Source organism: Miniopterus schreibersii (assembly GCF_964146895.1).
Source record: "Miniopterus schreibersii genome assembly, chromosome: 9".
Classification (NCBI taxonomy): domain Eukaryota; kingdom Metazoa; phylum Chordata; class Mammalia; order Chiroptera; family Miniopteridae; genus Miniopterus; species Miniopterus schreibersii.
In genome coordinates this window covers 44,299,813-44,327,576 of record NC_138118.1, presented here as the reverse complement: position 1 = coordinate 44,327,576, position 27,764 = coordinate 44,299,813, and the positions used below count along the sequence as shown (strand labels likewise).

The 27,764-nt window shown below is 37.8% G+C and overlaps 1 protein-coding gene across 3 annotated transcripts in view; it reads left to right on the top strand.

The window, feature by feature from the left end:
* Positions 1-9,839: 9,839 nt before the first annotated feature.
* The window catches only part of KMT2E (lysine methyltransferase 2E (inactive)), an 83,750-nt gene continuing 65,825 nt past the window's right edge, over positions 9,840-27,764 (top strand). The window contains exon 1 of one of the 3 annotated variants that reach the window (XM_081146516.1): positions 9,840-10,209. The gene's annotated coding sequence lies outside the window, so the exon portion shown is untranslated. The remainder of the gene's footprint in view (positions 10,210-27,764) is intronic. The other 2 variants (XM_081146518.1, XM_081146517.1) reach the window with 2 other exon arrangements.

Here is a 27,764-nt window from a genome sequence, read left to right as displayed (position 1 = left end):
AAAAAATGAGATTATCTGGGTCCAATCCACCCTCTTTTCCAGACTCATCAATGTATTCATATAAACCCAAGTCAAAGCTAGTCTATTTAAAACACATTCTATTATGCAAAGTGAAATAAGCCAATCAGAGAAAGTACCTTATGATTTCACTTATGTGTAGAATTTAATGAACAAAATAAACTAACAAAGTGGAGACAGACTCACAAATACAGAGACCAGACTGCCAGCTATCAGGGGGGAGGGGTTTGGAGACTGAGTTTTGAGAAGGGTGAAGGGATTAAGCAAAGAAAAAAAGGAGAGAATCATGGACACAGACAACAGTAGGTGACTGCCAAAGGGAAGAGGGGGTAGGGGAAGGTTAGAGAGGCTAAGGGCGGAATAAATAGTGCTGGAAGGAGACTCGACTTGGGGCGGCAAACACACAATACAATATACAGATTATGTATCGTAGAATTGTATACCTGAAACCTATATAATTTTATTAACTGATGTCACCTCAATAAATTGAGTAAAAATATATTCTATTCCTGTTCACTATCAACATCACATGGACTAAAAGAAAATAATAACATGAACATGACTGTGATAGGTACAGAAATAACAAAGAAATGCCTCATTTTCTAGAGAAAAACACAACTGAAACTTTACTATAAATCAGTTAATTGCTCCTGGAGCTTTTATTTCACATTTAATCCCTAATCACTATGATGAAACAGTTAATATTTTACCTCCTCTATGGATTATAAAACTTGAGGCCCAGGAAGCAAACTACCTAACATCTCACTTGAAGTCAAAGAGCAAATATTCAAACTTGGGTTATTTTAACTTCAGTAGTATCCATGAGGCTCCTAAGAAGGGGCCAAATGAAGAACCTGTCATAAAGTCTGGACTTGATCTTCAAATCTCTGGTGAACTAAGTCTTTTAAGCACAAAAAATTGTTTTGAAAAGGTTTTGATCACATGAATAAGCTAGAAGGGTAGAACCAGTAACCAAAAAAGGAAATACAAGGAGAAAAGTTTAGAGAAAAGAAGTTGTTTTGAATTTATTTTGAAGTACCTATATTTAGTAGTTCTATTTGAGTTCAGAGATTATAAATTCTGAAGCCATCAACAGGTAAAGGTGTAGGAACTGATTAATACAATTGGTGAAAAGGTGGCTGGGGACATAACACTGAGAACTACCAAAATGAAAAAGGAGAAGAAAGCAACTAATGAAAACAGGAAGAACAGAAGTGTCAACTAGCAAAGGATATTAACATATAAACCAAGGAGTTTTAATAAGGCATATTCTAAGTAATCAAATATTATAGGTCAAATAAGACCACCCACATCTGGAGCACATAAAAATACAGAACTTTGACAAAATGTTATAAAGGGAAATAATTGCATATAGTCTTTTCTTATTCCCCAGGAATACCAAAATTTACACAAAAGGCTGAGTTTGTGGAAAAAGGGAGCTAGTCAACTTTTAGACAGAAAACCCAAAGCTAGCACAAGTGAACATTTGACTTCAGATGTCACTGGTAGAATATCTCCTCACAGCCATTTAATTTTCTAAAGTATTTTTCAATTGTTCATTTGATATGTTCTCTTATCCATTTTACTCCCATTTGCCCTTTGGCCAAAAAGTGAGAGCATGGGAATAAAAACAGAAAGTAGCCACAGAATGTCTTGCATAGATGTGGTTAGACAAGCTGTGTTTAGGAAACAGGAGAGATGCCTACACTGTATCATACCACTGTTATCACATGAACCTGAAAAAAGTATTTTTGCTGCCTTTTCAGGTTTCTACTATTGTACAGAACGAGAAAAAATAATCTGGCATTTCTTGCTTATCCAAAACAAGTTTTCTTCAGGAATGAGCTGTCATCTTAGCATAGCCTTCCTTAATAACTTAAATACAAGGACTTAGAATAAACCGGAGGAATAGGTTCTCTCTTCACCTAACAACATTAAAGTTTATCAGAAAGACATTAGGAACTAGGCATTGGAAATATGTGGAAAGTACTGTATGTAATGGAGAGGTTTATAAATTCCTACTAAGAGTTAAGTTGGTAAGTGCTGACCTTGTTATAATAATTCAAGTATTTAACAAATTAGTAGCAAATTCCCCAGATTCAGAGATAAACCACCTCATGTGCTCACAAAGCATTTATGTTCCTTTGCCCCCTAGTAATCAAGTCATTGGTGACTGATGCAACCTGCTTTGAGAAGTTAAACAAGTAAATGGTTTTCACAATTTTTGGAATTGATTTATACTATTATTTTACTTTCTAAGGAAAGGGGAAAACTTCCTCAGGTATAGAATCCTAAAGTAAAACAGAGAAGTTGGCTCAAAAAAACCTCCACTCCTTAGAGAATCATCTACATTTTTAATTTAAAAAAGGACTTATACATACTATCATTTTTGTGCATTATAGAATAATCTAATAAAAGGTATTCCTTAGAACAGTTATGAATATTACTATTCTTTATTCTTACTATGGCTAACTGGGATCAGTTAAGTATGTACCAGAAAAGAATTTAGCTATCTTAAAAAAAAAAAGGGGGGAGGGGGGGGAATAAGTTCCTTTTCCTAGGTCTAAAATGTGGACATGGCAGTTTTCTTGTTAGATTTGTCTATTAAGATTAAATCTACTCAGTCCGGTCTGTGTGGCTCAGTGGTCGAGCACTGATCTATGCACCAAGAGGTCACCAGTTGATTTCTGGTTGGGTTGTGGGCTCGATCCTCAGGGTGCATGCAGGAGGCAGCCAATAGATGTTTCTCTCTCTCTCCCCCTTCCTCTTTCTAAAATCAATAAAAAGATTAAATCTACTCAGCTTTGACTTTTATCTTTGAAAACTATCAAATCTCAAACAATTACTTTTCTTGAAAGTCAGTTCTTTCTCCTCTTCAGGCAACAAGCATGGGTATTTCTGCAATGTCTTATGTACCTCCTTTATTCTACTATTCCTACTCTCTCGTTCAGGCTATTATTACTTAGAGCCCTTGCATTAGGGCTCTAAGAGCCAGTCCCTTCCTTCAGTTGAAACTAGATAAGCTTGGCCAGGTGTGGCTCAGCGGTTGAGGATCGACCTAGGATCCAGGCGATCGAGGTTCGATTCTCAGTCGGCACATGCCCAGGTTGGGGGCTCAGTCCCCAGTCGGGGGCATGCAGGGGGCAGCCGATCAATGACTCTCTCTTCACTGTTTCTATCTCTCTCCCTCTCCTTTCTTCTCTCTGAAATCAATAAAATATTTTTTTTAAAAAGTAGATAAAATTTAAAATAAGTCCCAACACACTTCACTGTCTAGTGTCTAGATTCAAAACTAAGTCTTCATTCAGACAGTGTAACTAGGGCAAGGAACATGAACTTTGGTGAAGTCAGAGAGTTAGGAGTTGAAATCACTGCTTCAACACCTTAGGTTAAATTATTATTTAACTGTGATAAAGTATACAGTAGTATCAAACATATTTCTGGGCAGACAGCCCTCTTTTGGGGGGTGGGGGAGTAACTAGCAGTTAACAATTTCTAGTCTGTCCTTAAATCAAGACTTTCCAATAATTCCCCTTTACTCTCAATAACATAGTATCAAGGACCTGGTGTGTCATACCTTGCTAAGTACAACACACACACAGCCCTGGCTGGCGTGGCTCAGCAGTTAGAGCGTTGGCCCATGCACTGAAGGGTCTCGGGTTCGATTCCTGATCAAGGGCACGTACCTGGGTTGCAGGTTGAATCCCTGGCCCTAGCTGGGGCCAGGGCATGTGCAGGAGGCAACCAACAGACGTGTCTCTCTCATATTGATGTTTCTCCCTGCCCCCTTCCCCTTCCACTCTCTCTGAAAACAAACAAAAAAACACAACGGAAATAATATCCTCAGGAAGATTAACAAAAACAAAACCCACAGCAACAAAGCCCCAAAACTTACTTCTCAGTCCTTAATTCTAACTGTTATACCCTCACTTATTACCCAGTGATCTTTTTTCCTTTCTTTGATGTTAACTGTAAGCAAAACACCAAGCTATTAAAATTGAGCTAGGTTTAAAAAGGTATAAAGACTGGGAGAAATCAGCAAGTAAACATTTGATATAAATTCTTTAAAGGTTCTAATTACTGAGTTTATCTTGTCAACCTAACTGAAAAAGGGCTAGGAATTATGTTTTGTGTGTCTAAAATATGGTAGGAATGCAAATTATTTGAATGAAATTAGAACCTGAGTTCTAATCAGTCCCAGGAACAAAGCAACTGGAGGGGGAAAACCAGAATATAGTTGAGATACAAATATCAATATACTTTGGGAGAGGGATTTTTCAGTTGTATGAAAGACTGTTTACCAACGAGGTAGATAACCAATTTATTTTGGACCAGTACCACATAAACGATAGCTTGTTCACTGAAGGTATATTCTGTACCTCAAATGCTGACTGCCACTGTTTTGTAACATGCTTACAACAAAGGAGCAAACAAAAAAAACCAAACCCCTCAAACACAATTTTCTTTTAAAATATATCTTTTTATTAATTTCAGAGAGGGGAAAGGAGAGGGAGAGAGGGAGACAGAAACATCAATGATGAGAGAGTCACTGATTGAGCCCGCAACCTGGGCATGTGCCCTGACCGGGAATCAAACCCTGATCGCCTGGATCCTAGGTCAATGCTCAACCGCTGAGCCACGCCCGGCCGGGCCACAATTTTCTTTTATAAAAACTATAAATACATGATAAACTCTGCATACTTCAATGCCTATGGCAAATACAGGCATTGAAGAAAAAGGTCATAAAATACTTTTCTTTGAAAAACAAAAATAAGACTAGGAGTTGATAAAGTAGGTACATTCAGAAATTTTGTTCTGTTTCAACCACCACTCACTTCTCCAAGCAAATGAAGGACTGCCAATAGACTTTACAGCTCTTTTACACTGCCTCCATTTTTACATTTATCACTAAAGTTTACAATGGATATTCAAGGACTTTAAAAAACTTTTTTTTTTTTAACCAAATCTACTGTTAAAGCACTCCAGAGAATGGTGGGTCCTTTAAGTTTTTCTATCTTTCTCATTGCTTCATTTAAGTGGAAGCAGAATACTATTTCTTCAGTTTGCAGACAAAATTCCACTTAAAGATGTTTCAAACTTGAACTAAACGGTCAACAGGAGACTATGGGCCTTATTTTTTTGGATAGCAGATGGCAGGTTATTTTGAAGATGTTCTTGGATACTTACATATTAATTACTTCTCTCTTCTGAAGAAATAACTGAAGTTGACTCAAGGTATCCAGGACCCTTGTAAGTTTTTTTGACTACTATTTGTAAATATGGATTTCAAGTGTAAATAAGTTCAAACAATTCTCAGATATAAATCTTTTCATTCTACACTTAGAAAACACTAAAGTCAGGGGTGGGAGTGGGGCAGAAGTAAATTTCACATAAAAACAAAATCCAGTTAAAGTCACAGGTAATTCAAAATATTTTCTTACTTTGAACTTGAGTTTCAGCAAATGTGAAGACAGACAATGACTACTCAAAAATACCCCAAAAAGCTTGAAGAGCAGACAAAAGGGTCATCAATGTTTATATTATAAAGCTCATATTTGCAAAACTTTATTTCACATACAATTTTCATTAGCCCTGTTACTGGGAATGCCAAACCTCATGGCACATAAAACACATGTAGCTACTAAAAGCTGGCACACTGGCACTTATGACAGCAAAAAAAGTGGCAAAAATAAACTCAAGGGCACAACAAATTGGGTCCTCCAGTATCAAAGCAAACAGTACTACGTATCTTGATAAACCCTGAACATATCAAAGAATTATAAACCCAAATCATCACTGGTTTTATATACTGTTGAAAGTTTGTAGGTTAAAATGTCCCCTAGATTTGAGAAATATGGATGTTGACTAAAACTAAGGCCAGTTTTTGGGGGTGCACCATTCCTGGAAGTACTGCAGTAAGTGGTCAATACGAAGAGTGGATGGAGCAAGCTCCTATTCCACCTCCAGGCTCCAAAAATACATTTAATATATTATCCTCTAGAGGACGTATCAGATATTAAACTGGTAAAAACAGGTACTACACTTGATCTCAGCCAAAAGGCAGAGAAGTGATAAGACGTTTTTTTCTTTCCATGTTTTTTAGGGCAGAACTATCAGCTGGGCCCATTTTCTCACCCATCTGTTAAAAGGAGGAAACCCTGCTCCAGAGCAACTCTAACCTTTCATCTCTTCCCCAAACTCCAGTGGTCAAGTGTTTTAGTATTTTACCTGTAGCAAAGTGTTATCAATCTCTAAAAAAGCATGTACACATTTAGCTGGGTCACCAATGTAAAGAATGGCTCATTTTACTTGGGAATAGGGACTTGGAAGTTTCAGAGGCAGTCTCAAGGTGTATTAACCAAGAGTGGGAAGAGGCACTTCAGGGAGTTGTGAACAAAGGCACCAAGGTATGAAATAGCATGGCTATTCTGAGATGGTATTCAGTTTAGCCCATCAGGGAGTGTCTGCTATGTGAACCCAGTCAGATTTGAACAGAAATAGGGAAAGGAAAGTTAGGGTATGATTTACTCAGATAATGAAATGTAGGATGAGAAGTGAAATTTTTTGAGAGAATGGGTGAAAAAAGTTCTTAGAATCAAGTACTAAATTCAGTATTTTTATGAGTTCAGGAAACTTGTGGCCCCCTGAAAACCTTAACATTCCACCTGCAGCTCTGAGATAAAAATGTGGAAATTATCAGGGAAAAGGCACAAATGAAATTACCCAGAGAACATAATATGCAAGAAGGTAGTCAAAGAAAGAAACTAATTGCAAATAGTATTTAAAATTCCAGGAATGTAAAGAAAAAATAGAACTTGAGAGGTTCATGGATTTGGTGAGCAGGAACAATGATAAATGATTAAAAGTATAAATCAAGGATTTGTTTCCATTAGCTTGACAAATTGCCTCTTTTTCCTTATTAAGGCACAAAAAACTAGGAACATTCTAAAAATTACCTTAAAATAAACTGACTTCCTGTTTACCTCCCCTTTTCTAAGCCAGAATAAAAGTTGCAATGATGTTAAAGGAGACAACTTATACACAATAAATAGACCACTGAAGCTACTTAACAAGTCCTTAATAGGCAAAATGCCCATTTTATATTCAGTCAACAAAAAGCTTTGAACTTCAAAATCTTTGTACTACTTAATATTTACAATTAATAACTGGCTTTTCTGTTCATTCACATTCAGTTACTTCACTAAAAAGAGCCACAAAAACTAGGATTTTATATACGAATTAATTAAAAGCATCAATCTTTTCAAACTACTAAGTCTACAACTAAGACTAAAGGAAACAGTATAACCTTGAACCCAGATTAAATTTATCTTTTCAAGTTCAGCAAACATTTCCTCCTAGTACCAAATAGAGGAGGTTCCGTCAAAAAGCAAGCCAGGTTTAAGATCCAAAGGTCCTTGAAGAATAACTCCCAGTTCTCACTTGACACCATCGGAAGAAGTCCTTTAAATCTTCACTAGTTTAGATGACGGCTACTATACTAGTTTGGACAAGTGGGAATAATAAAAAACAAAATGAGTCTTACTGAATATGCCAATTTAAACCTTAAGAATTTCTGAACTGCTGGAGATCTTCACCTAGCAAGGTTTCAAAAACTACAACCAAAGTTCACACTTCCACAAAAGTGATTTAAAGTAGGCTTTAATGTTTCATAATGGTGCAGGAATCTTAATATTTACCAAGTGATTATAATTTCACCTTTTAAAAAACTACAGTAAGAGGGCGACAGAAAGACAACATAAATGTATTGAAAACAGCCTTAAAACTTCAGATTACACTAGCAGTCTTTATTCTGTATTACTAACCATGCTTAAATTTAAACAGAAAAGCAAATCCACTGATAAGATCGCACATTCTTGTAGACTACAGATAGGGACAATAAGTACAGATGGAAAGTACACAGTCTAAAAATGGCCCTCAAAATTCAGATGGCATATTCCTAGGTTTCTTGTAACTTTTAGAAAATTAAAAGTATTCCTGGGTGTTATTTACACCTGCTTCCAAATAGAGGGACTACTTTTTATTCGGCTCTGAAAAACTTTTACGTTTTTTCGGAAGATAATTAATACTCCTTCCGTTGTGGCTCAGGAGTCCTGCGGCCCCCACGGGCTCACAGTTGACTCAGATTTTCACATTAAGGACCTGCCACATTACGTAAGTATACTTTTCAAGGAGATAGGCAAATAACCAAACAGGGCGCCAAACCTCCTCCGCCAACAGCCGTCACACCCGGTAAGGAGTGTCCCTCCGGGGGGCTTTCCCCCCGGAGCCGCAGCTGTAAAGCTGTATGGGGGAGGGGACGTACTCTCAGTCAGTCATCTCTTCCTCTTCAGGTCGCCAAAACCGACCGCACCACAGTCTCCTCCGCCCAAGCCCTTTCCCCTCCCCCGCCCCAACCTGGGTCTCAGCCAAACCCCACAGGAATGCAGCCCAGTCACATGCGCTGCGGCGGCGGTGGACGTGCCTCTCCCCCCGCGCCCCAAGGAGACCCAGCGCCATCTTGCCCTGACGCAGTTACAAAAGTCGTGGGAGAAATTGTGTCTCCTCGTCCGCGCCAGCGCCCCAAAGTTCCGCAGAGGCCGAGCCGGGGCCCTCACCTCGCGCATGGACAGGAGAAAATGTCAGGGAAGAACCTTGAGATTCCCTTCGCCACTGCTTGACTTCCACATCGGCCCGGCAGCAACGAACACCACCGTCACTTCTCTCACTCTGCCTTTGCAACAGCCTCCCCCAGGGCTCTGGCCCCACCCGCTGGTGCAACATGAAGTCATTGCTAGCCAATCACAACGCGCCTGACAGACTACATCAAGCACTGATTGGCTGCATGGACCGCCTCTGCCTCTCCCCACTCCGTTTACCGAGCGCTCGGGTCGCTGTGAGGCAAGGACAAGACGGAAACCGCCATTTCGGGGAAAGACCCCCGAAAACAAGAGCGGGAATCACCGTGGGGAAACACCCATGTTTTATTCTTTGCCTTGTCCTTTTTTCTTTGAGATAACCGTCTGCCCCTCCCCACTGAATCACCGTCACATAAAGGAATTCCCGCTCCCTTCCCCGCACTGTCCCACCGGCGGGGAAATTCTTCCCCGGGGCCAAGAGAAGTAGGAGGCAGCGACAGCAACTGCACCGACAGCAACGACAGCTTTTTACCCCGATACACGGTGGCAGGGAGGCGGCGCTGATGGTGGCTGTAATTTTTCTTACTGCTTCTCCCCCCGACCTCTTCCGTTTCTCGCTCCTCCATCAAGATGGGGCTGGACTCGCCAGCTCCGCTTTTATCTGGTGCCCAGAGCCTGCGCACTGGAGCCTCCTCAGCCCCTAGTGGGTGTCAGTTTACACCCTGAGTTCACCCAGCGCTGGAGGCCAGACGGGAGGGGGAGGGGAAGGCCAGGACTGAGGTGGTTTGAGGAGTGGGAGAATGTACATTGATTTAGGAGGGTGATGGGAGGGGGTGGTCGTTACCAGGGCCTACTGTCAACATGCTTCTACCCAGTAGTGGCATGCCCAAGCTCACCGATATCCAGACTTGAGGGCTACTCAGGGAAAAGGTAAAGAACCAATCCCATCAAATACCGAAATTTCCCCAAACCTTCCGTGAGTTGTTGAATGCATCTTTTGTGAAAAAGACGGAGATTCTGTCCACCTCTCAGCCTCCAGTTGCCTGTCTTGGAGCCTCTGGAAAGGCAACAGCAAAGGGCGGCAGCCCAAAAGCAAAATGGCGGCGGGCAGCTTCGTCCCCTCCCCCCCTGCCCCTGCGGAGCGGGGCGGGCGGGCCCCGTGCACTGGCCGCCACGGCCGCCGCCGCCGCCGCCGCGGCCGCCGCCGCCGTGGCCGCCATTTTCCCAGAGCAAGAGGCAGTGACACTGAGCGAGCGCAGGGGGCCCAGTCGGAAACCGTGCCTGAGTTCGGGAGCGGCAACAGAAGGGGCATAGACACTCCGAGCAGCCTCGCCGTCGCTTCAGCGTTCCTGTTGACTGTCTGAGTACCCCCCGCCCCTATTCCTTGGTTGCTGAACAGGCTGCGTGCTGCTGTTTGGGGAGGGGGTGTGTGGAGCCGGTTCCTGTGTCCGCAGTGGCTGCTGTCTGGGGGTCGACTGATCGTGGAGGTGTGGAGAGACTCCTTGGGGGTCGAACAAGTAACGGAGTTCGGGTGTCTGGTGTGTGAACATCACAGGTCAGTGCTTGTCGTCTCTTCGGGAGTTCATGGGGCTTGCGGGGTGGGACGTGAGTTTCAAGGGGGAGGAGGTCTTCTCATCTTTATCTTCTGGTGGTGTGGGGGAGTAGACGTTGACTCTCAGGTGTCTTGGTTGGAGCAAGACGTTGCTCTTTTGAATCGAATTTATCCGTTCTCTTCCCTGTCTCTAGGAAGGAGCATTATGGCGGGTTTTAGGGTTGGTAAGGGGAAACTGGCAGTTAACCCCCCTAGAGAGTGGGAGTTAGGGAGGGGGTGCACTCCTCCTTGGCAGCAGGTTAAGGCTGCTTGGGTGAGGAGGGAAGCCTGTGAGTGTTAGAAGGTTTTGTGTCGAAGTGGTCCCAATAGCTGCCAGCCCTCCCTTCCCTCCACTGCATCTTGTTCAGGTGCTGAAAAACCTAGGCCTCATTTTCTTCCATTTCTTATAAAGCTTCCAGTATAATTTTATCAGTACGAAAGGGGTTAAGAGAACGCCCTGGGTCTCTATCTCCCTTTGTAGGAGAACGAGACAGCTTCTCATCCTCTCCGGGAGAAGGTAAACCCGCCCCTGAGGTGGCCACCCCAGTACCCTGCCTTCTCAGTCTCCTCCCCCACTCCTCTTGCATTACCGCTGTCCTTTACTGTACCGGAGGCTTATAATCCACAATATGGCCCATTTCAGAAGAGCTTATTTTGACCAGGGGATTGGCACAAACACTGTGGCAGCAGACACAGAAAAGAAACAAACGGTTCACTGTGCTAAACGGGGGAGGAGAGAGAAAAAACAATCCGGAGTGCTCTCTTCCACTGGCCTTAGTTCCGTAGAGATCCGTTCTTGCTAGACTGTCTCAAAAATGATACAATTTAAAGTCTAAGAGAAATCGCTAGAGTTAGCTTTAGAGTAAACTCCGTTTTTCTTGTTTGCCCCCTTTTTGGAGATCTGAATAATAAGGTATTTGTAGTTCCGGAGACCTTGAAGAGAATTAAGTGAGGTGCATTCAGCTCTAGGCCGGAGTCATCAATACCTAATTGGAAAATAGTCCGTTTTCCCTTTAATTTCCGAGATGGGGAGTAAAAAGTGAAATTTCCCTCTTTTGTCCTTTACAGATTCTAAAAATGGCGGCCTCAGGCTGATGTTGTGGTAATCTAATCAGCTCGGGTCCTCCACACCCCATGCAGTGCGTTTGTCTGCAGCATATTACAGGCTTATTATGTTTACATGGAAAGACGGGTTTTTTTCCTTCCCCAAACTGTTTACAAAAATGTGTTGACTTTACTGCAAATTACAATACTGTGTTTTAGTTGATTGATTTTATTGGTTTTTCCTGAGAGGCAAATAAAATGACACCACTGTGGAAAAAATTAACACTCAGGTGGCCTTAGAAATTTCAATAGTGAAGCTAAGGAGTCTTAAATATTTTAAAAAAATTATTTGGGGACAAATAATAGTTTTTGTTAAGTTTAATCCAAGCATATTTTAATCAATAGGCCAAAGTAAATTAAAATGTTTAGTAAGTGTAAATGCAACCTGTTTTGTGTGACTAGATGTTTTGATTTAGAGTGAAATGTTTCCCATCCAAATCTTGACCAATTTTGGTTTTTGTACTCTCAGATTAATTTTTAGGGAGCTGTACAAACAAGCCTAAACCTGTTACTTCACAGGGTGTGGAGATGCTTGTTTTTCTCACTATTAAATTTTGCATCCATTTTCCCCATATATTTAAGCATTCCTTAAGAATTTTCTAAGTTAATTGTGTATTTATTTGATAAAGTGAAGCTCCATGCTTTGCTGCCTTTTAATATTGTCTTACAATACACTACCATCATTATGTAGGTAAAAAAGTAAGGTTTTAGTTAGACTCCCCCCCCCCAATGCGCCCATTTATCTTTTATGGGTTGTGGAATTTAGTCACTTTTAATAGACTTTAAATGAAAGCCACAGCGTAATAGTCTTGAATCCACTTTGTGCTAATTTCAGAATCTTATAGATTGAGGCAGAAAATTAAATGGTGTCATTTAACGATATTTTTAAAAGTGAGAATGATGATTTCATCTCCGTAGTGGGAGGTCGATCTTTTTGGCCTCAACTAAGCAGCGAAATATGAGTGGGCAATTAATGGCATTTAATGACCATTCTGATTGTGAAGCAACTGATGAGTGCCTTTCAGTCCAGTAGTGCTTAAAAAGGTTGGCGAGTATACACCCTTTCATGATTCTCTTATTCTATTGTAAATTCTGATCTAAAATATATACAATGGAATAAGGGAATCATAAAGTTCATATATGAACTAGATTGATACGTTTCTATTCAACAAAATAATTGTAGGAATAACTGATACAGGGAGTTTAATCATAGAAGACTGGGTACACAACCTTAGAGTTTCTGAAATATTTTATTACAAAAAAATGATGGGTAGTGGGAGAATTTGTGTAAGGATTTGTAATAGGTTGAATGATCATATAGATACAGATCCTTAACTGTTGAGTAAAGATTGTGCATTTACTTGAAAGACTAAGTGATTAAGAACTGTGGTTAAGAAGGTTGGTACTTTTAACTTACTATTTAATGTAGGAAATCAGTAAACTCTTAGGGAAATTTGGTTTGTGTAGCCATAGGAGGAAACACTGTCTATACCATGTTTTTCTTGATACTGACCTTGGTCAGGTCTAAACACATAAAGCATTTGGACTTACTTGGCTTCAAACAAACAATGTCAAGTTAGAAATTATAAGAAAAGCTTCCTTCACTCTGCTAGCTTTCTTCATACTGCCCTGCTTCATTGCTTTGTGTTTTGTTTCTTTTTGTTTTGATACGTTTTGGTTCCTGTAAAAGAGACTGGCTTTTTTTTTTTTTTTTTTTTAGTATATTACACTTTGTTTTAAATGGTTACTTTATAAGTAACATGGCTGTCAGTGTTTGTTTTTTATTACTGTACAATCCAGTTGACTGTGTTTTAAGTTAGGATTGTCGAGGCATATTTTTAAAAGGTTAGGCATAATTTTTGTTTCCAGAGTTTTGAAATGTTTGGTCCCTTGGGGGAAAACTAGTCAAATGGTCTTTGTCAGCATAGCTGAGTTTGAGGGGTTAGTCATTTATCTGTTTAACTGGATTTATAGAAAATCATAATGTAATTGGAGAGCAAATTTTATTTTTAGAGACTACATTTTGATCATACTTCCCTTTTGTTGTCAGTATGAGTTATAGGATCCCTTTGATAACAATTCAAGTTTAGAAGCCTTTACGGGGCTTCTTCATTTCCCTCCAACTTTTCAGGTCTCTAATAACTCCTACAATTTTGGCTTGTCTGTCTTCCTCACAGCTTCCAGCCAGAGAATTTTTACCATATAACTTAGAAATTACCTAAGTTCTAAGACTTCTTGGATCTAAAAATGAGGAAGTGAGGAGAAAAGCCAATTAACAAGTTAGGAGAAATTATTTCCCTTAATACATACCTTAGTGGTCTTAGCAAAATTATGACTTCTTAAATTGGTTTCTTATTTCTAAGAATAATGTACCTATTTTAATGCATCATGCAACACTTAAACCTATGGTTTTATTTTTAAAAGCATATTATTATGTAAATCCTAACAACTCAGCTTTTCTGGAAGTTACTACTGGGACTTAAATGTGTGCTACCATTGTGTGTTTAAAATGTTGTATAAAACCAGTTGGACTTTGAAGAGCTATTAAAAACTGCTTAAGAAATACTAGAATGGAATTTTCATAAAAGACTTTATTTTAAAAAATATTTTCATGTATAATAGCTTTTATCTTCAAAGGATTTTATTAGCAGATGGAAGGCGCCCAATTTGTTGAATCTAAAGCTTTTGTCTGAGTACATTTACATCTCAAATATTCATGGTGATCAGGGGACTGTTTCATGTCATATGTTAGAATAAGTGTTGAATACTTGTATCCAGTGAGACTTACTTTTCAATGTTGAATATAGAATTTATTTTATGGTAAAATTATTTTTGTGTGTTGACTGGCAAAATATAAAGGATACTATTTGAGATGTTGCTGTATAAAAGTTAGCTTTTAGGCTGGGTTTAAAATTGGAGTGGCTCACTGTCTCTTTTTTACTGTCTGTTTTCTAATGTACATATGTTGGGAAGAGTCTCTTTTTAATATTGAAAGGATAATATTTTTGTATTACCTAAAAATTTATTTAATATGGAAGAGTAATATTTGTGGTTGAAAATTGGTTTTTAAGTGCACTAAATTTGAAGTAGACAGTATTTAACTGTAAAAATTTTGCTATTGCAATTAAACGAGTATTTCATAAAGTTAGGAATTAACCAGAAGAAATTGGGCTTTTTTTCTTGTTATACTTATGCTACATTAATAATCAAATGCTGGGCAGTGTGTCTTAAGTGGCTAGAGCATCGGCCTGCTCACCTGAGTGTCCCAGGTTTGATTCCCAGTCTAGGGCACGTACCTGGGTTTCAGGTCCCATCCTGGCACCCCCCCACCGTGGGGGGTAGGGCACTCCTGTGAGAGGCAACCAATTGCTGTGTCTTTCTCCAATCGATCTCTTTCTCTCCCCTTCCCTCCCCTCCTCCTCTCTTCCACTGTCTCTAAAATCAGTGGAAAAAATATCCTCACTTCTTGGGCGAGGATTAAAAAAAAAAATCAAATGCTGGTGACTCAGGCTAAGTTAATTAGATTTGTTTCTGTCTTTAAGAATATGAAAAGTGTTTATTAATCATTGGTAATATATGCTTTGTACTTAAGTCAGAGTCCAGAACAGTGGTCTTATGTTTCACTTAATATGAAATCAGTTTTTTCCTCATGGACAGCTCATAAATCAAATTTTATTCTTAGACAGTTTAGGAAAGCCATTTTTGTATTTTAGGTGAATTTTACAGTTTTATTGAAAATCTGACTTGGTTATTTACCTAAACTGTTAGTGATGTGGGTCATTTTCAATGCAACAGGTCAATCACATTATTTTTAATTAAAATATTTGGTTTTGCATTTTAAAACTGTCTCACCCAGCCGGCTTGGCTCAGTGGTTGAGCATTGGCCATGAACCAAAGAGGTCTCTGGTTTGATTCCCATCAGGGCACATGTCTAGTTTGTAGGCTCGATTCCCAGTAGGAGGCATGCAGAAGGCAGCCTAGGGATGTCTCTCTTTCGTTGATGCTTCTATCTCTCTATCCTTCTCCCTTCCTCTCTCTCTAAAATCAATAAAAACATTAAAAAAAAACTGTCTGAAATATGAAATCTGGGTCTAAGAAAGGACCTGTGTACAGATCAACATGAGAAACAAGTGATTGTGCAGCTTTTTTTATTCCAGTTAAACAACTAAAGAAGATAAATACTTTTCTAGCAACTCTTAGATTGCTCAATTTAGAGTTAATCCAAAATAGTACACATTCTTGGTCCTGAAGTTTGTTATTGAGAAAGATAATATTGAGTAATCACACCTGTGTTATAGCCGATGTGGTTGCATCATTTACGGTCTGAGCCTGTGGCAGAAAGCAAAGTAATATAATAGTGAGATTTAGTTTTGGTTTGTAGTATCTATAAGGTAATTTTGAAGATCAAGTTCACATAATTAGGTTATCTAACATTTTATCTGAGACCATAAAAGTTTTAAATTTTTAAATCTATGTTGACTTTTGTTTTCAAAGGATATTTAAAACATTTTTAATTTAAAGACTTAAACAGAATTTACCTTCATTTCCATTCTTTTCACTGTTTATCTAAGAGTAAGGTAAAGCCCAGTGTCAATGGTTTTTAGCAAAAAATGAAGAATGTGGTTAAAAGAATTAACCATTATCATTTAGGATATTGTCAGGAAAAAACACTTTTGTTTTTTCAAAAGTTTGCACATCAGGAGATTATATATGAGAAAGATAAAATATTCTAATATTTTTTTCTTATTTCACAGAATAATAATGAAATGTAATAATTTCTATTTTTGACTTTACGGAGAGAACTCATATTTCTTTTATCCTGCTTGATATGTTGTTTAAATAAAAACAGGGTTAAGATTTGAAAACCCATTTCCCCTCTAATGATGTGGCAAAAGATGGGAAGATTCTTGATGTGACTGTGCTTCTGCAGCCATAAATTGATTGGGGGGGGGGGTCTGAGGTTACTCTGATACATAGTTGCTCTTCTCCAGAAAATATGATTGATTGCTCCTTTGGGAATTATTTGCTTTTCTGGTTCTCTTTAAAGGAAGGTATATAACTGGTTGAATTGACACAGCATTGTTACATCTTACCATTAAGCCCCTGCCAAAACAATATTTTTTAATGGAATTTATTGAGGTGACATTGGTTAATAAAATTGTATAGGTTTCAAGTGTACAGTTCTATAATACATCATCTGTATATTGTATTGTGTGCTCATCACACAAAGTCAAGTCTCCTTCCATCACCATTTATCCCCCCATACAAAACTATTTTTGAAGGACAGACAAAAGATTAATTTAGCTGCTATTTGTCTTGCACCATTTATTTCTACTTTTCAGAAAGCCTGTTGTTTTAGTGTTTGTTTGGCTACAAGGAACAGAAATCAGCCCCAACCAGCTTAAGTAAAAGATTTGTTAGAAGGCCATAGGGAAAGCTCACAGAACTTATTTGAAGAAAGTACAGTTGGGTCTTACAGGATTTGACAGGGGGTCTTCGACCCACTGTTCTCCATCTCGATTCTCCTAATTAGTTGTGACTGGATGGGGTAGGGTGAGTATTTATGTTGTGTGTATGTGGATGGGGTGGGGAGTTTCTTTGCATGGAGAGCAAGAGAAAGACACTTCTAATTCATCTGAAAACAATTGCCTTTTTTTCACAGGTACTTGGGAGCGCCTCCAAAACTAATTAGAATCAAACTGATGATTTTACTTATATATAAAAGTATACATATATAGTTGAGGAATGCTTTTATAATAGCCCGTTGTTTTTTGTTTTTCATTTTGAAATCATCTCAAACTTAACAGAAAAGTTACATGAATAGAAAACTTCTTTATACCCTTAACCCAGATCTCCTGATTTTTAAAATTTTGACACATTTGCTTTATTATTCTCTCTGTACATATATATATATATATATAAATTTTTTCTGAGCCATTTGAGAGTAGGTTGCACATATTATGCATGCCCTCTTACAATCCCTGATACTTAAGTACTGTATGCATTTCCTAAGAACAAATATATTTTTTTAGGTAACCAGAGTGGTTAAATTCAGGAAATTTAGCATTGATGTAATACTTTAAACTAGTCAGTTGTCCATAGTCCATTTTCATTTGTCCCAGTTATGCCCTTTATTAGCTTTTTTTTTTCTGCTACACTAGCCACTCCAGGATCACAGATTGCATTTAATTCTCAGGTCTCTTTAGTCTCCTTTAATCTGGAAGAGTTCCTCAGTTTTTATCTTTTGTGACATTGGCCCCTTATTTTGGGTTTGTCTAAGATTTCTTTATGATTAGATTCAGACTGTGTATTTTTGGCTGGAATACTAGATAAGTAATATGTGTTTTTCTGTCATCTGGAGGTACTTGATGTTTTTTTCACCCTTTACCAGTATGTTTATTTTGATTGCTTGATTAAGGTGTTAAGTAGTTTCTCGATTGTATAGTGTTTTTCATTTTGCTATTATTAAGTAATTTGTGGGGAGATATTTTGAAATTGTGTAGATATTCTGTTCCTCATCAGACCTTCCTCTCTGAGACTTAGCTTCTGTTGATTCTTTCCTGAATAAATTTTTCTATAGTGGTTGCAAATATACCAGGGTTTTGCAGTGGCTTTTTTTCTGGGTAATTGGAATTGTAGGAGTTTTCTCTTCTAGTTTTTCTGTAATGTATGTGGGTCACTTTTGTAATCACAACAAGTAAAAGAAAATTTGAGAAGGAAAAGTATAGATAATTTAGATAGTATCACATAGTATTTCTGCACAGTTTTCTACACAAACGGAATTTAAAATAGTTTCTGGAATACTGGTCTAATTTGAAATCCAGAACACAGAAATTAAGTACTTAGATTGTTAAATTATTTTTTTAATGATATAGTTTTAATTCCTTATTTAGTTGTGGTTTTTTTTTTCTTTAATTGTTTTTTTTTTTAATCCTCACCAGAGGATATTTTTTTCCACTGCTTTTCAGAGGGAGTGGAAGGAAGAGAGAGAGAGAGAAATTGAGAGCGCCAAATCCTAACCACTAGACCACCAGGGAGATGAGAGAGGGAAATTGGATGTGAGAGAGAGACATCGATTGGTTGCCTCTGCAACAGAGATACATGCCCTTGTCCAGAATTGAACCTGAGACCCTTCAGTCCAAGGGCCCATACTCTAACCACTGAGCAAACCAGCTAAGGCCCTCATTTAGGTTTTAGTATTGCTAAATGAGCCCTGAGTTACACTTGTTATATGTGCAAGATACTGCTTTTTAAAAAGGGGTTGATGAGATGGTACATTGAATCCAGTAGAGATCAAACATCTATAACTCTTAGGGACAACGCAGTGTGTTTTTTGAACCTTGTAATTAAAGAAACACATACCCATTGTAGAAAAGTTCAGAAGGACAAAAAAGAGATGGAAAACACTTACTTAGACTTTAATTACATTATAATGACACTTTTATCAATTTCCTTTCAGTGATAGCAAAATATTAGTAGTGAATTTGGATGATAATTTTAATTTCATACTGATTTAGGCCCTGGGTAACATACTGAATGAAAATTATTGATATAATCTTTGGCAATTTCCAGAGAAACTGGGAGAAGAAAAATTTGAGAATTGTGAATACTTGTAGAGTGGAGATTATAGTCTCTAAAGTTTAAAGTGGACCCTTTTATAGTTCCTAAATGTGATGATTGGGTGTTCATGCTCTTGTGTGAAATGAGCCTCCCTTATACCTTGTTATGACTTTGGCACATTACCTGTCTGAAGGGAGGGGGGCAAAAATTTTTTTTTAATGTTTATGTGAGAAAATGAAGAAAAGCACATTTCAGAATAGTGAGTATTAGGAGACAATACAGTGGATTCTTAACATTTCGTAGGTGCATAATTGGTTTAAAACTTAGTTGAATCAACTGTATCTGTCTTAAGAAAATGAAATTCAGTTTGTAGGACTGCCAAATCTCATCCATTGTTTTCTTCTTTTTCTTTAAGTATTGGGCGAAAGGTGCAAAACAAATCCCATGATGAACTAGAGAATTTTCTTTTATGCCAGAACTTCTGTCCTGGACATGTAAAGTAGCACCCTGTTGATTGAAATTAAGAAACTAGAGTCAGAATTGACTTGTGAGATTTTTCTTTTTTTAAGTATTTTTTTATTGATTTTCGAGAAATAGGGGGAAAAAGAGAGAGAGAAACATCTGTGATAAAGAAACATCAATTGGTTGCCTCCCCTATGCACCTTGACTGGGGATCGAACCTGCAACCTGGGTATGTGCCCTGACTCAGAATTGAACCTGCAACCTTTTGGTGCATGGGATGATACTCAACCATCTGAGCCACACCGACCGGGGTGTGTGAGATCTTTTAATTAAATATTTCTCATTGTGGCCCAGGCACATGTATTATTTACATGAAGTGCTTATTAAAATGAACATTTTTGGGCCCCATTCCAGACCTACATAATCACATCTAGTGAGGTCTTGAATCAGCACTTTAGTACTAGTCTCAGCTGATTTTTATACTGTTCTGTCTCTTCCCTTTTATGTTACAAGTAGACTAAGCCCCAGAGAGGTAAAATAAATTTCCCAAGGACGTATAGTTAGAAAGTGGTTGATCAAGGATTAAAATTTAGGTCCTGATACTTGGTGCCTTGTACTTTTCTAAGAAACTCCCCTCTTGAGAAGAAGCCAGGACACTATTTTTGGATTCTCTGAATAAGGGAACACTGGTCTTTGTACAACATCATGTGACAGACCTTATATATTTAGTTCTTCTCTACATCGAAATTCAAGATCTGTTGGTTTCCACAACCCATGTGTTATTTGGTTAAAAGTCTTGGGTTGAAATTATAGCAGTACAAATTGGAATCAAGCTGTGGTGAGCCTTGAATGCTAGGATAAGAGTGTGGACTCTGGGAGAACTACTGAAAAATTTGCTTTGGGGGATATACTGACACATGCTAATCCCCCCTCCCCATTTCTTAAGATTATGAAAGTAATTAAAAGAACTTATTAAAAAACTCAAACAGTACTTCTTTAGAGGCAGTATTGCATAGAGCTTAAGAGTAGAAACTGTAGGACCATACTGCTTTTGGTTTGATTACACTCAAACCCGGTTGTACTGCTGTGTGACCATGGGCAAGTTACTTACCTTTTTGTGCCTTTGTTTCTTGATCTACAAAATGGAGATAATAATAGAGTCTACCTTATAGAGCCATTTTGAGAATTCAGCAAGTTAATATATGTAAAATTTGTAGAGCTGTAGTTTCTGGAAAAAAGTGAGTCTCTGATTCTCATCCCTGTTTCTCATATGCTGAGGTTATTTCTATTTATAGTTTGTGTATTATCCTGAAGTACTTTATGTAGATACTGTAGAAGTTCCTTTACCCTTCATTTAACCAAACTACAAGATTAATGTTCCTTTAAAAAATACTAATGCCTGCCCTGGCTGGTGTGGCTCAGTTGGTTGGAGCAGGTTTGATTTCCGGTCAGGGCACATGCCTAGGTTTCGGGTTCAGTCCCTGGCCCCAGTTGGGGCGTGTGTGGGAGACAACCAGTCGATGTTTCTCTCCTACCCCCAAATAAAAATCAAAGAACATGTATTTGGGGGAGGATTAAAAAAAAACACTAATGTGCATTGCATGTTGAATGATGCAAACTACTCTGAGCTGCTCCCACTAGTTGAGTAGAATGCTTATGAGTCATATGATTGTTCCTAAATTGACTAATCCCATTGTACTTGTATTGTTTATATTATTTAATTAGATATTCCATAAACCAGTGATATGAGTGTGAAGAGACAATTATTGTTTAAATGAAAATGAAGTTAAGTCCTTTGGAAAGCTAAATAAAGACAAATTAACTGCTGAAGAAAATTGTTGTCGTTAAATATTGGTAAGCTTCCGGTCAAGATGGCAGTGTAGGGATATTGTGATTCGTGATATTAGGTAAAATATCTAGCCCTGGCACAAAACAGACAATAAATGGGGGTTTTTTTGGTTTTGTTTTTTTAAGTTAGATACAGGTAAGATAGCTAAAAGATTATGGAGAAGAATAAAAATCTGGAAGGAAGTTTGCATTCACACTACTCCACAGTAAGTGATTTTCTGCCTTGAAATACTCTAAAACCAAAACCCATAGGCAGTGCATTATAGATATGATTTATACAAGAACAGTAAGCCAGAATTTCAGTTATGGGAGCCCTATTCAAAGAGAACATTTTGGTTTGACACCAGAATGTTGTTGAATGATATTTTAAATTAAAAATACAGTGTTTAAGATGTATATTTATATATATAATTCTTTATGATTCTTTGTTAACTGTTTGACTTTGATGAACTCACAGATTCCTACTCCCTATTTTTTAATATATAAATTCATATTTCTTTTTTTAATCTAAAAAGGGATGGATCCTACGATATTCTGTAACTTTTTTTCATTTAGTATTTTGGAATTTAAAAAATTATGTTTTAGAATCTGACTCTGGTTTGTCCAGTGGGGTTAATAAAACCCTACCTAGATAAAAAGACAGGTTTTATCTGGAATTAAACAGATCCATTGAAGTGTCAAGATTCAGTAACCTTTGTCATCTTTCAAGATTTAAATTGTTCTCTTCTTTTGGATCATTCTAAAATTTGCACATATTTCCTAAGGGAAGTAACTGATGATTGTGTTGGCTAATATGTCTGAATTAGTTTGTGGAGTTTTAAAATTTTAGTTTATAATTGTTTGGTGTATTATAACCTGGTTGCTATATGTTAGCAGTAACCTATTAGTTATGCATTAATGTAATAACTGCTTGATTTTGAATTCCAAGTTAAAACTGGCAGATATTATGGAAATGGTATGGTTGTGCCAAAAGACAAAAGTTCTTTTATTTTGTGATTACTTTCAGAATACAAATCTGAGATACTGTGATATTTATCATTTAAATTTAATCTTTCCATCCCCATTTATCCTCCCTTTGCTCACCTCCACTTACAGCCACCCTCCTTTTCCTCTGGCTGTTAGCAGAGGGGATATGTGTCTATGTGTTATGTATATATGGGTTTTTTTTTGCTTAGTCCCTTTACCTTTTTTCATCCAGGCCCCCAACTCCCTTCCCCTTTGACAGCTGTCAGAGGCATGTTCCATGTATCCATGCCTCTGTTTCTGTTTTGTTCACATGACCAGAATTTTGACATTGATACAGTCCACACATTTTTGTTCATATATCCCCAGTTTAACTTTTATTCGGGGGTGTGTGTGTGTGTGTGTGTGTGTGTGTGTGTGTATTTATCACATGTGTAGGTTCCTTTTTAGGTTCCTGTATCTACCACCACAGTTAAGATACAGAACAGTTCCATTGCCATAACGATTCCCTGGTGTTGCCCTCTTATAACTACACTAATCTTTTCTCCTTTTCTATAATTTGTTATTCAAGAATGTTATTATATAAATGGAATTATACAGCATGTAAGCTTTTGAGATTGGGTTTTTTTTCACTCAGCGTAATTTCTTTGAGATTTATCCAAGGTTTTCATGTATCAGTAGTTTGTTTCTTTATGTTGCTAAGTAGTGTTCCATTTAATATTATTTTCCTATTTGGTAGTTACCACATAGAATATGCAGCTTCAGAATTTTCTTTTAAGAACATGTTGTCTCTTACTTTCTTTTGTTAACTTCTCTGACTCTGTTTGCTCCTACTATCTCAATCCCCAACTCTCCCAGGACTGCTGAGAGCACAATTTAAAAACTACTAATGTAGATAACAGTATTTTTTAACTGAAGTTTTATTATTTTTTTAATATATCTTTATTGATTTCAGAGAGAGAAAAGGAGAGGGAGAGAGAGAGATAGAAACATCAATGATGAGAGAGTCATTGATCGAGCACACACATTGGGCATGTGCCCTGACTGGGAATCGAACCCCAGTCACCTGGATCCTAGGTTGACGCTCAACCGCTGAGCCACACCTGGCCGGGCTTAACTGAAGTTTTAGAACCCATTGAAATGTGTGGTGTTATGCTTTATAGTGTTCACTACTTTAAGTAAAAGTAAATTTTATGTGATTATAAGTTTGAAAATTCTTTTTCTTCTGCATTTGTATGTTGAACAGTACATTCTAACATAAGTAGATGTGGGCCATATGGCAAGTCAAAAATGGGAATAGATAACTGTTTTAGAATGAAATAACTTTTTTTTAGTTTTATTCACTGGTATGAACAAAGACTAAACTCATTCTAAGAACAGTTTTATTTGTGTAGGAAAAAAATTGTACACTTATACCTATAAACTCTGATATAACCAGATTTCAACCACTGAATTGCCACTTGCAAAAAAGGCCACATTTTACTAGATTTTATACCAGAGTTTAGTGATCTCTAACACTTTAGGGCATGACAACTACTAATAAAAAATAATTGCAATAGTGCATTAAAAAACTGGATAGTATTGAAATTAATTATTTTAATTTGAGTGGGCTATGGGGTAGTGATGGAGGAGTGTACCAGTACTTTAGCTAGTTGCAGAATTGGTGTTTAGAATAGCTTCCCAAAAACTCTGGTAGTAAGAATGGTACCCCCCTTAAATAATGCCAAGCAAATAGTTCACTATATCATTCATACCTGAATTTTTTTGAATTAATGGACTTTATTTTTTAGAGCAATTTTAGGTTCACCTCAGAATTGAGTGGAAAGTACAGAGTACCCACATGCCTCCTTCCCACACACAGGTACAGCCTTGCCCACCATCAACATTATGATACATTTGTTACATTCAGTGAACCAACATCGACACATCCTTATCAACCAAAGTCTGGTTTAGTTAGGGTTCACTTCTTGTGTTCATGTGGTTTTTTTTTTTTAAGGTCATTCTTTCTTGATACTTTGATTCCAATATTAAATCTCTAGTGAGGTAAAGATAAGATAAACTGGGCTGCAAGGTAAACCAGTATGGAGTTCCAAAAACTACTGGCTGATTTGGGAAAGCCCTTCCTTCATTCTTGACTATATAGGGATGGTTTGGTGCTCATTGGGTAATATCATAAGGATTGTCATTGGTTTATTCTCTAAAGAGTTTAATCTTGCCGGGGCAGCATGGCTCAGCAGTTGAGTATCAACCTCGGATCCAGGAGATCAAAGTTCGATTACTGGTCAGGGTACATGCCTGGATTTCGGGTTTGATCCCCAGCAGGGGGCAGCTGATCAGTGACTCATCATTGATGTTTCTATCTTTCTCTCCCTCTCCCTTCTTCTCTCTGAAATCAATAGACATACTTTTTTAAAAAAATTAAATTAAAAAAAAGTTAAATCTTATCAGAGCCAACCTGTTTTGACAAAAATTCTGTAAAAAGAATTTCAGGATCCATATGACCTATGTATTTAACCATTTCTCGGTACACAGATTTATTTATTTTTTTAAATATATCTTTATTGATGTCAGAGAGAGGAAAGGAGAGAGAGAGAGAGAAATATCAATGATGAGAAGAGTCATTGATCGAGCCCACAACCTGGGCATGTGCCCTGACCGAGAATCAAACCCTGATCGCCTAGATCCTAGGTCAACGCCCAACCGCTGAGCCACGCCTGGCCGTGCTGTACACAGATTTTTAAGTTTAAGAAAATAACTGAAACAGTGTGCTTGGAGTTTGTAATAAAGAGGTTTGGCTGTTGACTTTTTTTTCCCAATATTATTTTGTGTTAGCTTCAGGTATACAGCATAGTGGTTAAGACAATGTGTTGCCATTTGTAATGAAGAGGTTTGGTTTGTCTGTTGACTTTTTAAATGAAACTACATCTATCACACTCTCTGAATTTGCAGAGCTTCTTAATAGTTTATTTGAATTTTACAAGTATAATAAATGAGAATTGTTCTCCAGTACTCATTTTTGTTGTTGTTGTTAATCTTCACCTGAGGATATTTTTTCCATTGATTTTTAGAGAGAGTGGAAGGGAAGGAGGGAGGGGAAGAGAGAGAAAAACATCAATTTGAGAGAGAGACATCGATGGGTTGCCTCCTGCATGTGACCCTACTGGGCTGGGGATTGAACCTGCAACCCAGGTACGTACCCTTGACTGAGAATCTAACCCTCAACTCTTCAGTGCTTGGGCCGAGGCTCTAACTGCTGAGCCACACTGGCCAGGGGCCAATATTCCTCTTTTAATGACTTTTCCTAAATATTTAATTCTCAGAAATTTTACCTAGTTAACTGAGTGCTATACACAATCCTTAAAGTAAGTCAGAAATACTATATTCTGTGATTATTCCTATTTACAAATGAGGAACTAAGGTTTCAAGAGAACAAGTAACCAATATGGGACTTTGGCCCCATCTGGGTGGCTCAGCTGGTTGGAGTGTAGTCCCCTACACCAAAAAGGTTTCAGGTTCAATTCTCAGGGCACATACCTAGGTTGCCATTTTGATCCCTGGTTGGGGCATGTATAGGAGGGAACCAATGTTTCTTTCTCTTTCTCCTTCCCCATTCCTCTCTCTCGAAAATCAATAAACATATCTTCACGTGAGGATTAAAAAAAAATTAAGTGGCAGACTTTGAAAGCTGAAGTGTTGTTACTTTATATTGAATTTAAGTAGTAACAGTTGGGTTTAATTGTACTAAACATGATAGTGAAACTGTGAAACTCTTAAATAGTGCAAGAAAATGTGCTTTGTGAACATTTACTCATATATATATAGGTTTCCATTTTTCAAGTAGTTCCACCAACATTAACCCTGACTACAAGAAGACAGATTTTTCTGGAGATTTTATTTGCTATGAAAATATTAGCGTAAGTTGAATTGGTGAAATTCTTTGTCTCTAGGAACCAAATGGTTATTTAAGGGAGACTCAGGTTAAATTTTTTCCCCAAGTTAAAACTTCTAGTTAGATAGGTCGTCTTTGCTTAACTAATAGTTCTCTTTATAAGAAATTGAATATACTTATGCATACATTGGTACTTTCAAATTTGGAGCGTGGTTCTCTTAATTTCTGGGTTGCTTTCAATTCACTAGTGAGGTAGGTGTTTGTTCCTGAACTTAATGGGGAATTTAAATATCTTTATCCTTTTATTATGTGCTGTGCACCATCCCTGAAATATTTTAAGCACAAATTTTAGACTTATTTTTTAAAAATATATCTTTATTGATGTCAGAGAGAGGAAGGGAGAGAGATAGAAACATCAATGATGAGAGGGGGTCATTGATTGGCTGCCTTCTGCACACCCCCAACTGGGGATCGAGCCCGCAACCCAGGCATGTGCCCTGACAGGGAATTGAACTGCCATCTCCTGGATCCAAGGTTGATGCTCAGCCACTGAGCCACTCCCAGCCAGGCCAAATTTTAGACTGTAAACCCATGCATCTCTACTTTTGTAGTGTTTTAATATATTGCTGTGGAATGGATTTAAGTTTATAAGTAGATCAGGTTTGGGGGAGGAACAAGATAGGTTTTGATAATGTTCTTTCACTTAGTGTGTCAGATGTTCTGGAGCAATAAATACATAAATACTTATGTATTTATTTAATTTTTCCTCTTTTTGAGAGAGGCATTGTCAGTTTTTTCCCCTTAAGTGTAAATTCTAGGTTATTTATTTTACCAATTATCTGGCAAATTTTAATTTCAGGCAAACTGATGTGCAGGCCCTGGAATCAGACTGCTAAGGAGCAAATCCTGATTCTACTATTTATTAGCTATGGAACTTAGGACAAGTTTAGCCTCTCTGTCTTATCTGTAAAATGGGTATAATAAATATACGTACAGCATAGGCTCTTTGTAAGGATTAAGCATTGTAAGCACTCAGTATCTGTTAAAACTGTTATAACCTCGGTTGGGGAGGTCTGAGTATCAGTTGAGGCAAGTGCTCATGGGGCACTGTCTGATATTAATGCTAACCCAACTGGAGAAATACATAATTCATTCGGTTGTCAGTTTTTAAAAATATATATTTTTTATTGATTTCAGGGAGAGAAGAAGGGAGAGGGAGAGAGAGAGAGAGAAACATCAATGATGAGTCATTGATCAGCTGCCCCCTTCATGCTCCCTGCCCCCGGGGATCAAGCCCAAAACCCGGGCATGTGCCCTGATCAGAATTGAACCGTGATCTCCTGGATCATAGGTTGATGCTCAACTGCTGAGCCAAGCCCGGCCATGCCATGCTGGGCTTGTCAATTTTTTTTAAAGCTTTTTAGAATCTCATATTTATTCTGTTGTTTTGATGATCAGGAATAATCTGTTAATGTACTTGGACTAAGATTTAAACTGTAAGATTATCAACCTAACCTACCTCCATTTAAGTTGCAGCCTAGAATAGTGAAATGACTTTCCCAGAATTTCATAGGTAGTAACTTGATAATAGATCTTGATCAACCAGTATTATTTTATTATACCTTAATCCAGTGCTATAAATTAAAAAATATTAAATGAATAATGAGGGCATTGTAATTTCTAATTTATAATG